Raw genomic sequence first — 22787 nt, forward strand, 5'->3', positions numbered from 1 at the left:
ACCCCTCCCCCACACACACATCCCCACAGTTACCCCTCCCCACACACACATCTCTCCCCACTGTTACACATACAGTCTCTCCCCCTCCCCCACACACACACATACAGTCTCTCCCCACTGTTAACCCTCCCCACACACACACACATACAGTCTCTCCCCACTGTTACCCCTCCCTCCCCATACACATACAGTCTCTCCCCACTGTTACCCCTCCCCACACACACATATACAGTCTCTCCCCTCTGTTACCCCTCCCCCCACACACACATATAGTCTCTCCCCACTGTTACCCCTCCCCACACTCACGACAGTCTCTCCCCACTGTTACCCCTCCCCACACACACATACAGTCTCTCCCCACTGTTACCCCTCCCCACACACACATACAGTCTCTCCCCACTGTTACCCCTCCCCACACACACATACAGTCTCTCCCCACTGTTACCCCTCCCCACTGTTACACACACATACAGTCTCTCCCCACTGTTACCCCCCCCACACACACACATACAGTCTCTCCCCACTGTTACCCCCCCCACCACACACACATACAGTCTCTCCCCACTGTTACCCCTCCCCCACTGTTACCCCTCCCCACTCACACAGTCTCTCCCCACATACAGTCTCTCCACACTGTTACCCCTCCCCACACACACACATACAGTCTCTCCACACACTGTTTCCCCTCCCCACACACACATACAGTCTCTCCCCACTGTTACCCCCCCCCACACACATACAGTACAGTCTCTCCCACACTGCCCACACACATACAGTCTCTCCCCACTGTTACCCCTCCCTCCCCATACACATACAGTCTCTCCCCACTGTTACCCCTCCCCACACACACATACAGTCTCTCCCCACTGTTACCCCTCCCCACACACACATACAGTCTCTCCCACTGTTACCGCTCCCCCCACACACACACATACAGTCTCTCCCCACTGTTAACCCTCCCCACACACACATACAGTCTCTCCCCACTGTTACCCCCACGCCCACACACATACAGTCTCTCCCCACTGTTACCCCTCCCTCCCCATACACATACAGTCTCTCCCCACCCCCTCCCCACACACACATACAGTCTCTCCCCACTGTTACCCCCCCCCACACACACATACAGTCTCTCCCCACTGTTACCCCCCCCCCCCCACACACACATACAGTCCCCACTCCCCCCACTGTTACCCCTCCCCCACACACACATACACTGTCTCCCCACTGTTACCCCTCCCCACACACACATACAGTCTCTCCCCACTGTTAATCCCCTCCCCACACACACATACAGTCTCTCCCCACTGTTACCCCCCCCCCACACACACATACAGTCTCTCCCCACTGTTACCCCTCCCTCCCCATACACATACAGTCTCTCCCCACTGTTACCCCTCCCCACACACACATACAGTCTCTCCCCCTCTCCCCACTGTTACCCCTCCCCCACACACACACACAGTACAGTCTCCCCACTGTTACCCCTCCCCCCCACACACATACAGTCTCTCCCCACTGTTTCCCCCCCCCACACACACATACAGTCTCTCCCCACTGTTAACCCTCCCCACACACACATACAGTCTCTCCCCACTGTTACCCCTCCCCCCCCCACACATACAGTCTCTCCCACACTGTTACCCCTCCCTCCCCCCCACACACCCCTCCCCACACACACAGACAGTCTCTCCCCACTGTTTACCTCCCCCCCCCTCCCCACACACACATACAGTCTCTCCCCACTGTTACCACCCCCCCACACACATACAGTCTCTCCCCACTGTTACCCCCACTCCCCACACACATACAGTCTCTCCCCACTGTTACCCCTCCCCACACACACATACAGTCTCTCTCCCCCACTGTTACCCCTCCCCCACACACATACACAGTCAGTCTCCCCACTGTTCCCCACTGTTACCCCTCCCCACACACACATACAGTCCTCCCCCTGTTACCCCTCCCCACACACACATACAGTCTCTCCCCACATACAGTCTCTTACTGTTACCCCCCCCCCTCCCCCACCCCTCCCCATACACACACATACAGTCTCTCCCCACTGTTACCCCCCCCCCACACACACATACAGTCTCTCCCCACTGTTACCCCCCCCCACACACACATACAGTCTCTCCCCACTGTTACCCCTCCCCCACACACACATACAGTCTCTCCCCACTGTTACCCCTCCCCACACACATACAGTCTCTCCCCACTGTTACCCCTCCCCACACACACTACAGTTCTCCCCACTCCCCCCCCCACACACACATACAGTCTCTCCCCACTGTTACCCCTCCCCCCACACACACACACACTCTCCCCACTGTCTCTCCCCCCCCCTCCCCACACACATACAGTCTCCCCACTGTTACACCTCTCCCCACACACACATACAGTCTCTCCCCACTGTTACCCCTCCCCACACACACATACAGTCTCTCCCCACTGTTACCTCTCCCCACACACACATACAGTCTCTCCCCACTGTTACCCCTCCCCACACACACACATACAGTCTCTCCCCACTATCTCTGTGTATTGAAATCAGCATTGCTGCAGTGGCCCCCCTTATCCTCTTATACACATCCTTTTCATTCTTAATTTATATTTCATTATGTGTCTCGCTCGGCAGTCCTGCTGCATCTGCTCAGACTGTGTCTGTTGGGATCATTTGATTAGGAAAAACAATCATTGAGATGATGAAAATAATTGGATAATTTTATTATCATTGTATTTGTGCCGTCGATATTGTGTGACATGTTAATTTGACAGTTTGGGTCTGTTTCCCTGTGAAGTCTGTGGTGCTGGGTGGTTCCCACTGTCTGTGTTCTGTAGTGTCTTCAGTTCTGTCAATTTTTTTATTTATTCCCAACTAAGAGTGAAGAACTCTTCAAAACATCAAAGAGAGGGAGAGAGAGCGAGAATGGGAGTTGAGGGAAGAGAGAGAGAGAGAGGGAGGGGTGTGCCCTGTATCTGGGTGCTGGTGTAGGCGAGAGAGGGAGACTGGGAGGAGAGGATGAGGGGGAGGGGCGAGAGCGCTAGAAAGCGAGAGAGACATAGGTATGGGAGGGGGATAGAGGGAAATAAACCAACCAGATGAAAGTAAGAGAGAGATTGGGCTGTTTGAATGTGCCAGAGGGGAAGAGAGAGAGAGAGAGGGAGAGGGACTGAGGAAATAGAAGTGTTACTACTGGGTTGTGCTGCATGGCTCTAGAAGACCGACATGGAGAATATGCATCGCCCCACAGCACACACAGACACCGGACACCAGACACCGAACACCACGTAAAATGTGATTTTCTTAGGCCTCACTATCAGCGGTGATTTTTCCACTTCTCCCATTCCTTTTTTTATTTTTATTTTGCGCTGCCTCCTCTCTCCCTATTTCTCTGTGTGGATCCCCCCTCCCTCCCTCCACCACTTCTGTCACTCTCCATTTCCAAAGGAGGGATCTGTGAATCAAGTGCAACATAAGAAGAACAGTAAGTGAAGCGCTTTTTCTGCATCCGAGGGAGACTGAGAGAGGTGCATGGGGGAATATTGCAAGGCAAGCAGACGAGAGCAGGGATTGTCTCAGGAAAGAATGGAGAGGGTTAGAGGGAGTTGCGGTTGCGGGTTGTTTATTCAAGTTACAGCGTTGATGTTGATGTGTCTAATTCATTGGTCACGTGGGTTTGACGGAGAGTCACATCAATACTGTGACTGTAGAGGAAGAAACACAGGCAAATACTGTGCAGAGAGAAGATAAATGACAGAACAAGATGACAGAGAGATAAAGGAGGTGGTGAAAAGGCAGAAGACACAAGGGAGAGTTGGGCAACATTGACATTTTGGCAGCAGAATACTCTCTGATAGCAGTACATATATCACACATTCTCGGATGGAAAAAGGGACGGAAAGAGAAAGTGGGACCTTTTCTAGATGTTGTTCAGTGAACGACTCGAAGGTAGGATTGGCTTGAGATGGCAATTTGTGTAGGCAGTCCTACTGGAAGTGGTGTTCAGTACAAGGCATCAGCGAGGTGTTATTTACACACCCACCCACATCCATTGGCATGCATTAGTCTACTGAAGGCTGTTGTACCTATGCAGGGACGGTGATGGACTGCTGCACAGTCAAGGCAGCTGGTGAATGTGATTGGTACTCACTTCAGAAGACACAACCATTTGAAACAACATAGTCAATCACACAGTGGCAGTCATGATGTCATGATGCCAGGGGAACACTGCATAGGTAGAACTACCACGTATGATCTGCCACACAGAGACACCTGTCCATGTATTCCAACATGCACGTAGACATTCAGATACATCCATCCATCCATATGCACACACACTATTGTCCACTTTGCTGTGCATCCAAAGGCGTTTGCACCTGTGACTTCAAACACTTACTGTATATATACACTGTATATATCTACTTTCATTTGAATGAACCTGCATATACCACCCCCCCCCCCCCCCCACTCTCACACACACACACACACACACAGGTGGTTTACCTGGGTCCTTGTGTGAGGGGTTTGTAGAGCTGAATATGGAAGAAGTGTGACGTAGTGAGATATTATAAGGCTGTGTTATTATAAGGCTGTATTATTATAAGACTGTGTTATTATAAGGCTGTGTTATTATAAGGCTGTATTATTATAAGACTGTGTTATTATAAGGCTGTGTTATTATAAGGCTGTATTATTATAAGACTGTGTTATTATAAGGCTGTGTTATTATAAGGCTGTGTTATTATAAGGCTGTATTATTATAAGGCTGTGTTATTATAAGGCTGTATTATTATAAGACTGTGTTATTATAAGGCTGTATTATTATAAGACTGTGTTATTATAAGGCTGTGTTATTATAAGGATTATTATGAGGTTGTATTATAAGGACCTTCTTCAGATGGAAGCACACGGTTGGTCTGCTCTGTCCCTGTCATTATCTTAGTCTTTCTATAGATGTCTTTGTCTGATGTTCTTCCTCCATCATATCAGCCATTGGAGGAAACACTGATCACTGGGTGTTGATGGGTCATTGTATTAAACATTTAATTACACACAAGCCTTGATGATGCAGCAAGAGGCTGAGAGAAAGGGAGGGAGCCTGTACCTCATAATGGGAGGGAGGGAGCCTGTACCTCATAAAGGGAGGGAGGGAGCCTGTACCTCATAAAGGGAGGGAGGGAGCCTGTACCTCATAAAGGGAGGGAGGGAGCCTGTACCTCATAAAGGGAGGGAGGGAGCCTGTACCTCATAAAGGGAGGGAGGGAGCCTGTACCTCATAAAGGGAGGGAGGGAGCCTCTACCTCATAAAGGGAGGGAGGGAGCCTGTACCTCATAAAGGGAGGGAGGGAGCCTGTACCTCATAAAGGGAGGGAGGGAGCCTGTACCTCATAAAGCAGAAGAGAAAGTTACACTGTTGATTCAACTATTGATAGGGACCAGATTTAGGGAGGATATTTGGAAACAGATGCCATGCGCAGGCACACACACACACACACACACACACACACACACACACACACACACACACACACACACACACACACACACACACACACACACACACACACACACACACACACACACACACACACACACACACACACACTCTCTTGGTTGGTGTTTTATATGTGCACATTAGCTGCGGGCGGGTGGCGGGAGAGATGAGAGGATGACAAAGTGGATAATCAGACAGAGGCACACAAAGGGAGATCTAAAATTAGCCTCAATGGTGAGAGCGATTGACAAATGACAAAACTGGAATGACACTGACATTCCTTTGCCCAACATGTAGAAACATCTCCTCTGCCTTTCTCTCTCCACTCCCACTACTGTACAGTATGTGTGTGTATTTCTGAGTGTGTGTTTGATAGGAGGATGTATTGCTGGGTAGCCTAGCAGTGAAGAATGTTGGGCCAGTAACCGAAAGGTCACTGGTTCAAATCCCCGAGGTGACGAGGAGAAAAATCAGTCAATGTGCCCTTTAGCAAGTCACTTAAACCTAATTACTCCTGTAAGTCGCTCTGGATACGGGCATCTGCTAAATGACTAACATGGAAATGTTAAAGGGTACTCCTGTACTTTTGTAAACTCTTTAGCCAGTCGTTCTGAAAGTCGCACTCACCAGCAAAAAGTGGTCCCCTAAAATTGCGTACGACATCACATATGTGCAGATATGTGCACCATGTCATAGCTCTCTCTCTCTCTGCTGTGGGTGCATCATGTGCATTTTGCTAGCTGTCACTCATACGGCGAGGGGCTGAAGCTCGGTGGTTGAACTGGAATTGCTAGGGGGCCGGCCCACGTAGGGGAAATGGCACAGCACTGCTTCCAGTTAAACTGTTGCTTTCAAACGAGGCATTTCGTACAGTAATTATGTTCATACATTATGCATGTGATGACACATCCAGCCCAAATACTTAGTCGTCAAAGTTCCCAAGCATTTCTTCAGTGTTGCTGACGTAGAGCCCAGTGTTGGTGCTGCTCCCTGCTGACTGTGTGTCTGTGTTGCTGACGTAGAGCCCAGTGTTGGTGCTGCTCCCTGCTGACTGTGTGTCTGTGTTGCTGTCAGTGTTGGTGTGTTGCTGACTGTGTGTCAGTGTTCCTGACGTAGAGCCCAGTGTTGGTGCTGCTCCCTGCTGACTGTGTGTCAGTGTTGCTGAGTGGTATCAGGAATCAGGAGGAGAGAGAGGAGGTATCAGGAATCAGGAGGAGAGAGAGGAGGTATCAGGAATCAGGAAGAGAGAGAGAGGAGGTATCAGGGTATCAGTATCAGGAATCAGGAGGAGAGAGAGGAGGTATCAGGAATCAGGAGGAGAGAGAGGAGGTATCAGGAAGATAGAGAGAGGAGGAATCAGGAGGAGAGAGAGGAGGTATCAGGAATCAGGAGGAGAGAGAGGAGGTATCAGGAATCAGGAAGAGAGGAGGTATCAGGAATCAGGGGGAGAGAGAGGAGGTATCAGGAATCAGGAGGAGAGAGAGAGGAGGTATCAGGAATCAGGAAGATAGAGAGAGGAGGAATCAGGAGGAGAGAGAGGAGGTATCAGGAATCAGGAAGAGAGAGTGGTATCAGGAATCAGGAGGAGAGAGAGGAGGTATCAGGAATCAGGAAGAGAGAGAAGTATCAGGAATCAGGAGGAGAGAGAAGTATCAGGAATCAGGAAGAGAGAGAGGAGGTATCAGGAATCAGGAAGAGAGAGAGGAGGTATCAGGAATCAGGAAGAGAGAGTGGTATCAGGAATCAGGAGGAGAGAGAGGAGGTATCAGGAATCAGGAAGAGAGAGAAGTATCAGGAATCAGGAGGAGAGAGAAGTATCAGGAATCAGGAAGAGAGGAGGTATCAGGAATCAGGAAGGAGAGAGAGGAGTATCAGGAATCAGGAGGAGAGAGAGGAGGTATCAGGAATCAGGAGAGAGAGAGAAGTATCAGGAATCAGGAGGAGAGAGAAGTATCAGGAATCAGGAAGAGAGAGAGGAGGTATCAGGAATCAGGAAGAGAGAGAGGAGGTATCAGGAATCAGGAAGAGAGAGAGGAGGTATCAGGAATCAGGAGAGAGAGGAGGTATCAGGAATCAGGAAGAGAGAGAGGAGGTATCAGGAATCAGGAAGAGAGAGAGGAGGTATCAGGAATCAGGAAGAGAGAGAGGAGGTATCAGGAATCAGGAGGAGAGAGAGGAGGTATCAGGAATCAGGAGGAGAGAGAGGAGGTATCAGGAATCAGGAAGAGAGAGAGGAGGTATCAGGAATCAGGAAGAGAGAGAGCAAGAGAGGAAGAGAGAAAGGACGATACTGAAGTAGGACAGAGCACAAGGGAGGCCGTCTGTCCCAGATCAGTCGTTTACCGCGGGCAGGAGGAGAAGAGAGGAAGAGAGAGAGAGAGTAAACGAGTGGGCTAAATCTGGAGTTATGAACTATCCCCCCAGAGCAACATAGCAAATACTGAAGAGGAAGTCCTCCTGCATTCTCTGCACTTGATCAAACACACCAGGAGGAGAGAGAGGCAGGAGGGCAACACAGAACAATATCTTATTGAGTGTGAGAGGCCATGAAAGGAGGGACAGACAGAACAGAGATGAAGGAAAGGAAGACCAGATGTAGTAAGCATCATGTTTCTCCTCGAAAAGACATCTGAAAGAGCATTACCTGCATTGATCTGTCGAAACAACATGGACTACAGTAAGGTAACTCAAAACCTCATTGTTCAAGGCAGGTAAGCAGATGCCTGTAGAGAGTGAATGTAAACGTTACATAAGCAAAATTACATTCAAACACATTTTTGAGAGATATTGAAACATCTGGCATCTTTAATCCATGTAAAGAGGTATAATCCTCAGTGGATGTGTTAACCATGTGTTGCTGCTGTGTCAAGTCTGACACATTTCAGAACAGAGTTCAATGACTGGTATTTCCCTGCCAACGCAGACTGAATATTAAGTCAGTGACTCAGAAAAACAGTGGCTCATCAGAAGCCTCTACAGGACCTCCACTGCCTTCATGGAAAACAGAAATAGACATGAAAGCCATGTCCATTAGCTGCTTGGTTACTCAGTGAATTCATCAGTCTATTGATTGCCATCTCTGCATCAGTTGTTGGTCCCACTGGAGTCCCTTTGGCTACCATCCAGCTCCCAAGGTAAACCCTTACCCACCAGCCTGGCGCTGAGCCTGTCCTGCCCTGCCTCCAGTCCTGAGGTGCCTCTCCTACTCTGCCTCCCTGCCTCCAGTCCTGAGGTGCCTCTCCTACTCTGCCTCCCTGCCTCCAGTCCTGAGGTGCCTCTCCTACCCTGTCTCCTGTCCTGAGGTGCCTCTCCTACTCTGCCTCCCTGCCTCCAGTCCTGAGGTGCCTCTCCTACTCTGCCTCCCTGCCTCCAGTCCTGAGGTGCCTCTCCTACTCTGCCTCCCTGCCTCCAGTCCTGAGGTGCCTCTCCTACTCTGCCTCCCTGCCTCCAGTCCTGAGGTGCCTCTCCTACTCTGCCTCCCTGCCTCCAGTCCTGAGGTGCCTATCCTACTCTGTCTCCTGTCCTGAGGTGCCTATCCTACCCTGTCTCCAGTCCTGAGGTGCCTATCCTACCCTGTCTCCTGTCCTGAGGTGCCTCTCCTACTCTGCCTCCCTGTCTCCAGTCCTGAGGTGCCTCTCCTACTCTGTCTCCAGTCCTGAGGTGCCTATCCTACCCTGTCTCCTGTCCTGAGGTGCCTCTTCTACTCTGTCTCCAGTCCTGAGGTGCCTGTCTCCAGTCCTGAGGTGCCTCTCCTACCCTGTCTCCTGTCCTGAGGTGCCTCTCCTACTCTGTCTCCAGTCCTGAGGTGCCTCTCCTACCCTGTCTCCTGTCCTGAGGTGCCTATCCTACTCTGTCTCCAGTCCTGAGGTGCCTCTCCTACTCTGTCTCCAGTCCTGAGGTGCCTCTCCTACCCTGTCTCCTGTCCTGAGGTGCCTATCCTACTCTGTCTCCTGTCCTGAGGTTCCTATCCTACCCTGTCTCCAGTCCTGAGAGGTGTGCTGTCTCCAGTCCCTACTCTGTCTCCAGTCCTGAGGTGCCTATCCTACCTGTCTCCAGTCCTGAGGTGCCTCTCCTACTCTGTCTCCAGTCCTGAGGTGCCTCTCCTACTCTGTCTCCTGTCCTGAGGTGCCTATCCTACTCTGTCTCCTGTCTTGAGGTGCCTCTCCTACTCTGTCTCCAGTCCTGAGGTGCCTATCCTACTCTGTCTCCTGTCCTGAGGTGCCTATCCTACTCTGTCTCCAGTCCTGAGGTGCCTATCCTACCCTGTCTCCAGTCCTGAGGTGCCTCTCCTACTCTGTCTCCAGTCCTGAGGTGCCTCTCCTACTCTGTCTCCTGTCCTGAGGTGCCTATCCTACTCTGTCTCCTGTCTTGAGGTGCCTCTCCTACTCTGTCTCCTGTCCTGAGGTGCCTATCCTACTCTGTCTCCTGTCCTGAGGTGCCTCTCCTACTCTGTCTCCTGTCCTGAGGTGCCTCTCCTACTCTGTCTCCAGTCCTGAGGTGCCTCTCCTACTCTGTCTCCAGTCCTGAGGTGCCTCTCCTACTCTGTCTCCTGTCCTGAGGTGCCTATCCTACTCTGTCTCCAGTCCTGAGGTGCCTCTCCTACCCTGTCTCCAGTCCTGAGGTGCCTCTTCTACCCTGTCTCCAGTCCTGAGGTGCCTATCCTACTCTGTCTCCTGTCTTGAGGTGCCTCTCCTACACTGCCTCCAGTCCTGAGGTGCCTCTCCTACTCTGTCTCCTGTCTTGAGGTGCCTATCCTACTCTGTCTCCAGTCCTGAGGTGCCTCTCCTACCCTGTCTCCAGTCCTGAGGTGCCTCTCCTACTCTGTCTCCTGTCTTGAGGTGCCTATCCTACTCTGTCTCCTGTCTTGAGGTGCCTCTCCTACTCTGTCTCCTGTCTTGAGGTGCCTATCCTACCCTGTCTCCAGTCCTGAGGTGCCTCTCCTACTCTGTCTCCTGTCCTGAGGTGCCTCTCCTACTCTGTCTCCTGTCTTGAGGTGCCTCTCCTACTCTGTCTCCAGTCCTGAGGTGCCTCTCCTACACTGCCTCCAGTCCTGAGGTGCCTATCCTACTCTGTCTCCTGTCCTGAGGTGCCTCTCCTACACTGTCTCCAGTCCTGAGGTGCCTCTCCTACTCTGTCTCCAGTCCTGAGGTGCCTCTCCTACTCTGTCTCCAGTCCTGAGGTGCCTCTCCTACTCTGTCTCCAGTCCTGAGGTGCCTCTCCTACTCTGTCTCCAGTCCTGAGGTGCCTATCCTACCCTGTCGCCAGTCCTGGGGTGCCTCTCCTACCCTTTCTCCTGTCCTGAGGTGCCTCTCCTACCCTGTCTCCTGTCCTGAGGTGCCTATCCTACTCTGTCTCCAGTCCTGAGGTGCCTCTCCTACTCTGCCTCCAGTCCTGAGGTGCCTCTCCTACCCTGTCTCCTGTCTTGATGTGCCTCTCCTACTCTGTCTCCTGTCCTGAGGTGCCTCTCCTACTCTGCCTCCAGTCCTGAGGTGCCTATCCTACCCTGTCTCCTGTCCTGAGGTGCCTCTCCTACTCTGCCTCCAGTCCTGAGGTGCCTCTCCTACTCTGCCTCCAGTCCTGAGGTGCCTATCCTACCCTGTCTCCTGTCCTGAGGTGCCTCTCCTACTCTGCCTCCAGTCCTGGGGTGCCTCTCCTACTCTGTCTCCAGTCCTGAGGTGCCTCTCCTACTCTGCCTCCAGTCCTGAGGTGCCTCTCCTACTCTGTCTCCTGTCCTGAGGTGCCTCTCCTACTCTGCCTCCAGTCCTGAGGTGCCTCTCCTACCCTGTCTCCAGTCCTGTATGCTGCCTCTGAACCAGCCTTGTCTTTCTCTACCCTTACCCTGGCCTTCCCAGTGATATTTTCCTGGTCTTTTTCTCAGGTCCAGTGGTGGGGTGTTTAATACACTTCAACTTGAGAAGTCATTGAGAGAGTGAAAATGTCAGATACCTGAAAGACTAGATGTTTTCAGGCCAAAAGCTGTCATCACTGAGCACACAGACCAGCACACCTTACTCAAGCCAGATTTAGCTGCAGACAATTGCCGCCTGTTCACAGAGAAAATGTATTATTCGGGAAATGCGAGAGGGGACGGACACAAAGATAAATGACCCATGAGTACTACTGTCTCTCTAGCACTGGGGTGGTTATGTTCAGAAATAACACCATGGTGTTTGTCTTCTGCCACTCTGTTAATGGAAGAGTGGACATAGGTTTAGTTGGTTCACACCCGTGTCTGTGTCACTTCCAGTGTAGGGCCAAGCTAAACCAGCCTGTTTCTCCCTGGGGAACCCCTCATCTGCTGCCTGCATCGCTCCCTCTCTCTCTCTCTCTCTCTCTCTCTCTCTCTCTCTCTCTCTCTCTCTCTCTCTCTCTCTCTCTCTCTCTCCTCGTGGTGCAGTTATAACTACTCATCTCAGCCACACGTCTGGTGCATTGCAATGATCCCATTCATAGCAATTAGAGGGAGGCATTGGCCAGAGTCTCCCATGCAGCCAGGATTGGCTGGGAGTTTATTAGTGCTAATTGTGCCATTGGGAGGCAGGGTGGGAAAGAGCGCGATGCGAGTTTTCCCAGCAGTCACCACTGCATCATCAAAGTGGAGCTATTTATAGAAGCAGATGCTTGGTGGAGAAGCTGGCCCAGCCCGGGACAGTGATCACAGCCTAAGGCAGGGGGGCGGAGGACCGTAAAGAGCAGTAACAGCAGGATCAGCAGCCCCGATGGATCATTACAATGAGGACAGCTTGATTCTTCCTGTTTAATGCGTACTCTTATTTGACCAGGTAAGTTGATAGAGGTCTGTGGTGGAGCTAGCGATGCTACTAGGCTACTTCCCATACAGTCAGTACACTCTGTGTGTGTCAGCACTTACACTTTACAGCGATGAACCGACAGGTCAGCATTGTCACGCCATGCTAGAACTTCTGTCAGACCTTAGAGTGGAGCTTCCTGACTGACATATGTTCAGTTGAGGAAATTACGTCATCATTTAGTTAGTCATTAAATCTATTGGCTTTCCCACCGCCTCATCATCAGGGAACTCTTGTCCTTGGAGCTGCTAGTGTCAGTGTGTGTGACCGTGGCTGTGTGTGACTGTGTGTGTGTGTGCGGCCTTGGGTTAAGAACTAGTTGTGGCGGAGGATTATAAAGTTTAGCAGTGATGATGAATTTGTGGTGTGTGGGTTGGGTTGGTTGGGGCGGCATTGTGTATTAATAATAGACGTGCTGCTGGCAGTATTTATAGTAACAATGGAGGGGCTGTGCTGTGGCAGTATTTATAGTAACAGTGGAGGGGCTGTGCTGTGGCAGTATTTATAGTAACATTGGAGGGGCTGTGCTGTGGGAGTATTTATAGTAACAGTGGAGGGGCTGTGCTGTGGCAGTATGTATAGTAACAGTGGAGGGGCTGTGCTGTGGCAGTATTTATAGTAACAGTGGAGGGGCTGTGCTGTGGCAGTATTTATAGTAACAGTGGAGGGGCTGTGCTGTGGCAGTATTTATAGTAACAGTGGAGGGGCTGTGCTGTGGCAGTATTTATAGTAACAGTGGAGGGGCTGTGCTGTGGCAGTATTTATAGTAACAGTGGAGGGGCTGTGCTGTGGCAGTATTTATAGTAACAGTGGAGGGGCTGTGCTGTGGCAGTATTTATAGTAACAGTGGAGGGGCTGTGCTGTGGCAGTATTTATAGTAACAGTGGAGGGGCTGTGCTGTGGCAGTATTTATAGTAACAGTGGAGGGGCTGTGCTGTGGCAGTATTTATAGTAACAGTGGAGGGGCTGTGCTGTGGCAGTATTTATAGTAACATTGGAGGGGCTGTGGCAGTATTTATAGTAACAGTGGAGGGGCTGTGCTGTGGCAGTATTTATAGTAACAGTGGAGGGGCTGTGCTGTGGCAGTATTTATAGTAACAGTGGTGGAGCTGTGCTGTGGCAGTATTTATAGTAACAGTGGAGGGGCTGTGCTGTGGCAGTATTTATAGTAACAGTGTCGGGGCTGTTCTGTGGCAGTATGTATAGTAACAGTGGTGGAGCTGTGCTGTGGGAGTATTTATAGTAACAGTGGAGGGGCTGTGCTGTGGCAGTATTTATAGTAACAGTGTCGGGGCTGTGCTGTGGGAGTATTTATAGTAACAGTGGAGGGGCTGTGCTGTGGCAGTATTTATAGTAACAGTGTCGGGGCTGTTCTGTGGCAGTATTTATAGTAACAGTGGAGGGGCTGTTCTGTGGCAGTATTTATAGTAACAGTGGAGGGGCTGTTCTGTGGCAGTATTTATAGTAACAGTGGTGGAGCTGTGCTGTGGGAGTATTTATAGTAACAGTGGAGGGTCTGTGCTGTGGCAGTATTTATAGTAACAGTGGAGGGGCTGTGCTGTGGCAGTATTTATAGTAACAGTGGAGGGGCTGTGCTGTGGCAGTATTTATAGTAACAGTGTCGGGGCTGTTCTGTGGCAGTATTTATAGTAACAGTGGAGGGGCTGTGCTGTGGCAGTATTTATAGTAACAGTGGAGGGGCTGTGCTGTGGCAGTATTTATAGTAACAGTGGAGGGGCTGTGCTGTGGCAGTATTTATAGTAACAGTGGTGGAGCTGTGCTGTGGGAGTATTTATAGTAACAGTGGAGGGGCTGTGCTGTGGCAGTATTTATAGTAACAGTGGAGGGGCTGTGCTGTGGCAGTATTTATAGTAACAGTGGAGGGGCTGTGCTGTGGCAGTATTTATAGTAACAGTGTTGGGGCTGTTCTGTGGCAGTATTTATAGTAACAGTGGAGGGGCTGTTCTGTGGCAGTATTTATAGTAACAGTGGTGGGGCTGTGCTGTGGCAGTATTTATAGTAACAGTGGAGGGGCTGTGCTGTGGCAGTATTTATAGTAACAGTGGAGGGGCTGTGCTGTGGCAGTATTTATAGTAACAGTGGTGGGGCTGTGCTGTGGCAGTATTTATAGTAACATGGTGGGAGCTGGGCTGTATTTATGCTGTGGCAGTATTTATAGTAACATTGGAGGGGCTATGCTGTGGCAGTATTTATAGTAACAGTGGAGGGGCTGTGCTGTGGCAGTATTTATAGTAACAGTGGAGGGGCTGTGCTGTGGCAGTATTTATAGTAACAGTGGAGTGGCTGTGCTGTGGCAGTATTTATAGTAATTTAAGTGGTGGGAGCTGTGCTGTGGCAGTATTTATAGTAACAGTGGAGGGGGTGCTGTGGCAGTATTTATAGTAACAGTGGATGGGCTGTGCTGTGGCAGTATTTATAGTAACAATGGTGGAGCTGTGCTGTGGCAGTATTTATAGTAAACAGTGGAGGGGCTGTGCTGTGTCAGTATTTATAGTAACAGTGGAAGGACTGTGCTGTGGCAGTATTTATAGTAAACAGTGGAGGGGCTGTGCTATGGCAGTATTTATAGTAACAGTGGAGGGGCTGTGCTGTGGCAGTATTTATAGTAACAGTGGAGGGGCTGTTCTGTGGCAGTATTTATAGTAACATTGGGGGGGCTGTGCTGTGGCAGTATTTATAGTAAGTGTGGAGGGGCTGTGCTGTGGCAGTATTTATAGTAACAGTGGAGGGGCTGTTCTGTGGCAGTATTTATAGTAACAGCGGAGGGGCTGTGCTGTGGCAGTATTTATAATAACAGTGGAGTGGCTGTGTTGTGGCAGTATTTATAGTAACAATGGTGGGAGCTGTGCTGTGGCAGTATTTATAGTAAGGGTGGAGGGGCTGTGCTGTGGCAGTATTTATAGTAACAGTGGAGGGGCTGTGCTGTGGCAGTATGTATAGTAACAATGGTGGAGCTGTGCTGTGGCAGTATTTATAGGTATTATTTATAGTAACAGTGGAGGCGCTGTGCTGTGGCAGTATGATTAAGAGTTGATGTATGAGATATCCTCTCCACATGCAGGCGTTAAGTGTACCAGGAATGTTTTAGTATTATTTTTTTATTTTAACTTTATTTAACTAGGCAAGTCAGTTAAGAACAAATTCTTATTTTCAATGACAGCCTAGGAACAGTGGGTTAACTGCTTGTTCAGGGGCAGGTTTGCACCTTGTCAGCTCGGGAGTTTGAACTTGCAACCTTCTGGTTACTGGTCCAACGCTCTAACCACTCGGCTTCTCTGCCGTAGGACCAGCGCACAGATCTAACAGCTGAGGACGAAGCTGCCTGGCAGAGTGCTCATAGGAGGCACAGACTGAACACACATGCACATGAGTCTTACTTCTCCTTGCTGCTGAAGGTTTCCTATTTTGAAAGTTTTCTTCAGAAAAGTAGACAAACACACACATTGCATACCCATCATATAAGCCATAATATGGTTATATGATGTCATATGCTGTGTATTTCAACACATATACCCCACACCCGCTCCATTTTCAGAACTACTGTGCTGATTTGGGACAGTTTGCAGGCATAATTCAACAAAGAGAAAAATGTATGTGCAGAGAGAGAGACAGAGAGAGAGAGACAGAGAAAGAGACAGAGACAACTCTGTTCACAAACACAAACACACCCTACAGAGCCCCAGGACAGCAGCACAATTAGACCCAACCAAATCATGAGAAAACAAAAAGATAATTACTTGACATATTGGAAAGAATTAACAAAAAAACAGAGCAAACTAGAATGCTATTTGGCCATACACAGAGAGTACACAGCGGCAGAATACCTGACCACTGTGACTGACCCAAAATTAAGGAAAGCTTTGACTATGTACAGACTCAGCGAGCATAGCCTTGCTATTGAGAAAGGCCGCCGTAGGCAGACATGGCTCTCAAGAGAAGATAGGCTATGTGCTCACTGCCCTGAGCTGCACTTCCTAACCTCCTGCCCAATGTGTGACCATATTAGAGAGACATATTTCCCTCAGATTACACAGATCCACAAAGAATTCGAAAAACAAATCCAATTTTGATAAACTCTGTGAAATTCCACAGTGTGCCATCACAGCAGCAAGATTTGTGACCTGTTGCCACGAGAAAAGGGCAACCAGTGTAGAACACACACCATTGTAAATACAACCCATATTTATGCTTATTTATTTTATCTTGTGTCCTTTAACCATTTGTACATTGTTAAAACACTGTATATATATAATATGACATTTGTAATGTCTTTATTGTTTTGAAACTTCTGTATGTGTAATGTTTACTGTTAATTTTGATTTTTTATTTCACTTTATATATTATCTACCTCATGTTTCCCATGCCAATAAAGCCCTTGAATTGAATTTAATTTAATTGAGAGAGAGACAGAGAGAGAGAGAGAAAGAGAGAGAGAGAAAGAGAGAGAGAGAGAAAGAGAGAGAGAGAGAAAGAGAGAGAGAGAGAAAGAGAGACAGAGAGAAAGAGAGAGAAAGAGAGAGAGACAGAGAGAGAGACAGAGAGAGAGAGAGAGAGAAAGAGAGAGAGAGAGAAGAAGTTCCAAAGTTCCAAATTGAGCAGCTGCTGAAAAATGAGCTCCTGTATATATTGAGATTTAAATGGTTTTTTAGAGTGAAGTACTTCGAAAAAATCAAATGAAAACCGCAAGACTCAATAGAAGACAAAACAAGCAACAAACCAAAAAGACAGGCTTTTGAAAAAGTAACTTTTTGTCATAAAATTGTACAGTTATCTTAGCTAGCTGAATTGCTAGCTGAATTGTTTACCTGTTGCTAAGCAGTTGCTAGGGACTCTCCTGGAAGAAGCCAGCTAGCTATCAAAATAATAACAAAAAGAACAGAAGAAAGAAAGACAAAATAAGGACAGAAGAAAAAGGAAAAGAAAAAGGACAACAAAGTGAAACAGTCCTCTAAAGAAACAAGAGACCATAATACAAGAAACATTGCTTCTATTGCAACATTGTAGCAAACATCACCAGCGTTGCTATGGAAATTGTTTACCCACCAGACATCCAAACAGAGAAAGCTAAGACAAGTTTCAAAGGTTTGTTGATGGGACAGAACCATGAATGTTTGCAGATCTTACCAGTTACAAAACAAGAGCAAATTTAATTTTTAATACCAATCGAGGGAACATATGGAAAAAGGTTATTTGTAAACATTTTCCTTTCTCAAAAAAGAGGGGCATCAGCCAAGGATGTCAGATCAGCATTTTTGAAGAAGCTGACCAGAGGAACACATATCAAACAGTAAACTTATATAATAATGGAACTGTATTGATACAAGGCAATGATTCAAGCCTCCAGGCTTTTGAGAATAGGTTTGCTACCCTAAAAGCAGACGCTGAAATCATCTCAGAAACTGAGGAAAAAGTCAAGGAGGGAGATGGAGAAAAGCAGACCCCAATGGTCTCTGTGACCCAGCAGGAAGCCCTCAATGTCCCTCTACCTACCTCACCTGCAGCAGACAGAGTCAAGGACATGTCAATTTCAATAAGAACACCTGCTATGCAACGTTTCCACAACACCCTCTCTCTAGTCGAAGCAGAGGTCATAGAACTCAGAGAGAACAAGCTTCAAGAGGAGGACACTGTCCAGAAACTCAAAGAAGAGATGAAACAGTTCAGGGAGGAGAGCAGAGCATCTATTGCTAAATTAGAAAGCAGAATGGACAAATGATGACCTCAGAGACCATCTGAGCACAACAAGAAAGGAGCTAGAACAAAAAGAGAGGTACATTGACACCCTCAACCGGCAGCGAGACATTGTGTCCTCTGTATCTAGAGAACATGTCCACCAGCTTGGCATAACACAATCAGAACCTGAGACCAGCATGGCCTCCACCACACAGGCTGATGACAGCCTCCCAGTCTGCTCCAGCCCAGGTCAACCTACCAGCCTCCCAGTCTGCTCCAGCCCAGGTCAACTTACCAGCCTCCCAGTCTGATCCAGCCCAGGTCAACTTACCAGCCTCCTAGTCTGCTCCAGCCCAGGTCAACTTACCAGCCTCCTAGTCTGCTCCAGCCCAGGTCAACTTACCAGCCTCCCAGTCTGCTCCAGCCCAGGTCAACTTACCAGCCTCCCAGTCTGCTCCAGCCCAGGTCAACCTACCAGCCTCTCAGTCTGCTCCAGCCCAGGTCAACTTACCAGCCTCCCAGTCTGCGCCACCCAGAAAATCACCCACAACTGCAATCCTAATTGATTCAAATGGGAAGTTCTTGGTCCAGGAAAGATTATTCCCTAGACACAAGGTGTATAAGTTCTGGTGTCCTACAGCTGAGAGTGCAATGCAGCTACTCAGTCAGACCAAGATTGACACCCCTGACAACATCATCATCCACACTGGCACAAACGACCTTCATGCTAAAGGTGAAAATGTATCTGGGGCAGTGAGAAGAGTGGCAGAACGGGCACAGGCTATGTTCCCTACAACCAATATAGTTGTGTCCACCCTCCTACCAAGAAAAGACTTCCCAGGAAAGTTGATCGACAAAATAAATCAACAGATCACTGTGGACTGTGCCTCACTGCTCAACGTCAGAACGGCTCACCACCCCACTCTGACATGTCAACACATATGATAATGTACATCTTGATCAGGACAGTATCAGAACCTTTGCCAAGGACCTAAAAGATGGAACACTTGGCAGGGACCCACACACCCATCACCCCAGCAACAAAGGTCCCCCGCCCCACCTTCTGAAACAACAGTACCTCAACCATCCCGAGGAGAAAAGAGCCAGACACAGCTTATTACAGCACAGCTATACTAGACCAGGCCCAACACAGCACATATTTACCAGACCAGACCCGCCTCAGGACAGCACGACTAGACCCATCCCATCACAACACAGCTCTACTAGACCTGGCCCATCACAACATAGCTCTACTAGACCTGTCCCATCACAACACAGCTCTACTAGACCCAGCCCATCACAACACAGCTCTACTAGACCCAGCCCATCACAACACAGCTCTACTAGACCCAGGTCATCACAACACAGCTCTACTAGACCCAGGTCATCACAACACAGCTCTACTAGACCCAGCCCATCACAACACAGCTCTGACCACTACTCCAGGGTCGGACAAAACACTGACCTTCAGGGAAGTAGACCACATGAACAGTCCACACCTTGTATCAGTCAGATCATCAGCCTACATATGCTGAGGTAACCTCTGGTAGAAGACCCCGAGAACAATCAGAGATAGGAGAGGTGCGCCAACTACTGCAACTAACATGCAGACTACTGAGCGAGACAGTCCCTTTAATTCAGACACGGGCACACACGCGCACACACACACACAGGGTTGCAGATTGCATTGTACTTATTTTATGTGCAGTCTTATTCCATTCTTATTTATTTGTTTACAACTATCCTTAATTTTATTGACACTGGTATTATAAAAATAATTCTGTGTGATGGGGTGTGTGTGTGTATATGTGTATCTGCATGTGTATGTATGTATGTATGTATGTATGTATGTATGTATGTATGTATGTATGTATGTATGTATGTATGTATGTATGTATGTATGTATGTATGTATGTATGTATGTATGTATGTATGTATGTATGTATGTATGTATGTATGTATATATATATATATATATATATATATATATATGTGTGTATGTGTGTATATGTGTATGTATATATATGTATGTATATGTTTGAGTGTATATGTGTATGTATATATATGTATGTGTATATACACACGTACGTATGTATGTGTGTATGTATGTATGTGTGTATGTATGTATGTGTGTGTGTATGCACGTATGTATGCATGTATGCGTGTATGCGTGTATGCGTGTGTATGTGTGTATATATATATATGTGTATATATATATGTGTATATATATATGTGTGTATATGTATATATATAGTATTATTTTTATTTGTTTTTTTTCGATGTACTTTACTCAAACCAGTGAATATCACTTATTATAAATGAGATCATTAATTATCAGCTCTTGGAATATCCAGGGCCTACACTCTTCACATTTTGGTTATAAAACAAACAAATCCAGAATTGATTAAAAACATCAAGGGACAGGACATCATAATCCTACTGGAAACATGGTGTCGTGGAGACATAGATACTCAGTGTCCCTCAGGCTATAGAGAAAGTTTACTACCGTCAATCAAACATGAACATGTTAAACGGGGCCGAGACTCAGGTGGAATCATCATTTGGCATAAGCGGGACTTAGCGCTGGATGAAATGAAAAAAGGTACCACTCACATTTGGCTAAAACTTAACAAAGGTACAGTCTATTGTGACAATGATGTATACATATGTGCAGCTTATGCTCCTCCTTCAGATTCATCATATTATGATGATCAGTTTTTTGACAATCTCCAGACAGAAATCATCACATTTCAGGCACAGGGTAAAGTGCTTCTTTGTGGAGATTTCAATGCAAGAACAGGTTCTGAACCTGACTACACTGATGCGGGAGGTAACCACCACATATTTGGACACCCCTCCTTATACAGTAGCCCTATTATAAATAATAGAAACAGTCCTGACCAAATACTGAACAAAAATGGGAAGGAGTTAGTACATCTCTGTCGAGCCTTAGGACTGTACATGCTTAATGGTATAATCAGAGGGGACTCTTTAGGTCAGTTTACTTACTGCTCAGCTCTTGGGACAAGTGTTGTCGATTATGCCATCACTGACATTGACCCCTCCTCCATTAGTGCATTCACTGTCAGACCACAGACACCCTTGTCAGATCACAGTCAGATCAACGTGTTTCTGAAGAAATTAACCGGCAATATTCATTAAAAAAAACAGCCCAATAAACTCTACAACATAAACCAATCATACAGATGGGCTCCAAACAGTGCAGAGAGATTCATTGAAACATTGAACTCAAATGAAATGATGAACTCTATACAGTTTTTCAATAACTCACGGTACCAAAACAATACAGATGGTGTCAATTCAGCTACTCAAAACATCAACTGCATATTCCAAAAAGCAGCATCGAAAGCAAATTTGAGAAAACCAAAGAAATGCAACATCAGAAGCAAAAATCAAAATGTTTCTGACAAATGGTTTGATAATGAATGTAAAACAATTAGAAAACACTTGAGACAAATGTCAAACAAAAAACATAAGCAGCAAAACAACCCAGAGCTACGATATGAATACTTTGAAACTCTGAAACAGTATAAACAAACACTGAAACGCAAGAAATTGAATTATAACAACAGGATACTTGATGAAATTGAAAACGCAATTGACCAAAATCAGTTCCGGGACATGTGGAACAATTTAAGCACAACAAAGCCACAAGAATTAGCAATACAAGATGTAGGAATTTGGAAAACTTATTTTGATAATCTATACAAAAACATCCCACAAAAAGACTTGCAACAGAACCAATTAGAAATTAAAGAAAAATTGAACATCCTTGAATCAGTCATTAAAAACAACCAAAATCCATTAGATTACCCAATAACCCAACAAGAACTACATGAAAATCTAAAATCTATTAAATCAAAGACAGCTTGTGGTCTAGACAACATCAGAAATGAAATGCTGAAAAACAGCACACCTGAGTTGCAAAATGTTGTGCTTAAATTGTTCAACATGGTTTTAACTTCTGGCTGCTTCCCTGATGTCTGGAACCAGGGGCTCATCTCCCCTATCCAAAAAAGTGGAGACAAATCAGACCCCAATAATTACAGGGGAATTTGCGTAAACAGTAACTTGGGAAATATTTTCTGTAGCATTTTGAATTCAAGAATTCAAACCTTTCTTCAAGAAAAAAATGTAACAAGTAAATGTCAAATTGGCTTTCTCCCTAACCATCGCACTACTGACCATATATACACCTTACACACACTAATTAATAAACACGTCCACCAAAAAAGGAGGGCAAAATCTTTGCTTGCTTTATTGACTTTAAAAAAAGCATTTGATTCGATTTGGCACGAAGGGCTATTCTACAAAATTCTACAAAGTGGGCTTGGTGGTAAGGTGTATGACTTAATAAAATGTATTTAAACAGAAAACAAGTGTCACAAATGGAGTCAGATCTAATCAGCGTCGTTCAGTCATTCAGCTCTCTGTCTTCCCTCATCAATTTTCTGTCACTAGTCACCTCTAACCTATCTATGGAGATATCCTGACGGGAGTCATTCACTCGAGCAAAGGTATAGGAGTCGTATGGGATTCGACCAGTCTCAACACAGACCAACATGTCAGAAGATGTATAAGTGATAAATACCTAAGATATTAGGAAAATCATTACTGAATTGTATTTGTTCTTGTCTCAGACAAAATGAAACTATAGCTCTGCATACCAGTTGAGAATGTCTTTATTCATTCAAAAGCAGACACCAACTGAAAGCAGATGCAGTCTTTTTTTTTTAATCTGGTCTTTTCTTATCTGTTCAAA

The 22787-nt window shown here is 47.2% G+C and overlaps 1 protein-coding gene across 1 annotated transcript in view; it reads left to right on the forward strand.

The window, feature by feature from the left end:
• The first annotated feature begins 3461 nt into the window (after positions 1-3461).
• Positions 3462-22787, forward strand: part of LOC135555341 (SH3 and multiple ankyrin repeat domains protein 1-like) — a 148315-nt gene continuing 128989 nt past the window's right edge. The window contains 1 exon segment of the mRNA XM_064987684.1: positions 3462-3491. The gene's annotated coding sequence lies outside the window, so the exon portion shown is untranslated.

Source organism: Oncorhynchus masou, chromosome 15, assembly GCF_036934945.1.
Source record: "Oncorhynchus masou masou isolate Uvic2021 chromosome 15, UVic_Omas_1.1, whole genome shotgun sequence".
Taxonomy (NCBI): domain Eukaryota; kingdom Metazoa; phylum Chordata; class Actinopteri; order Salmoniformes; family Salmonidae; genus Oncorhynchus; species Oncorhynchus masou.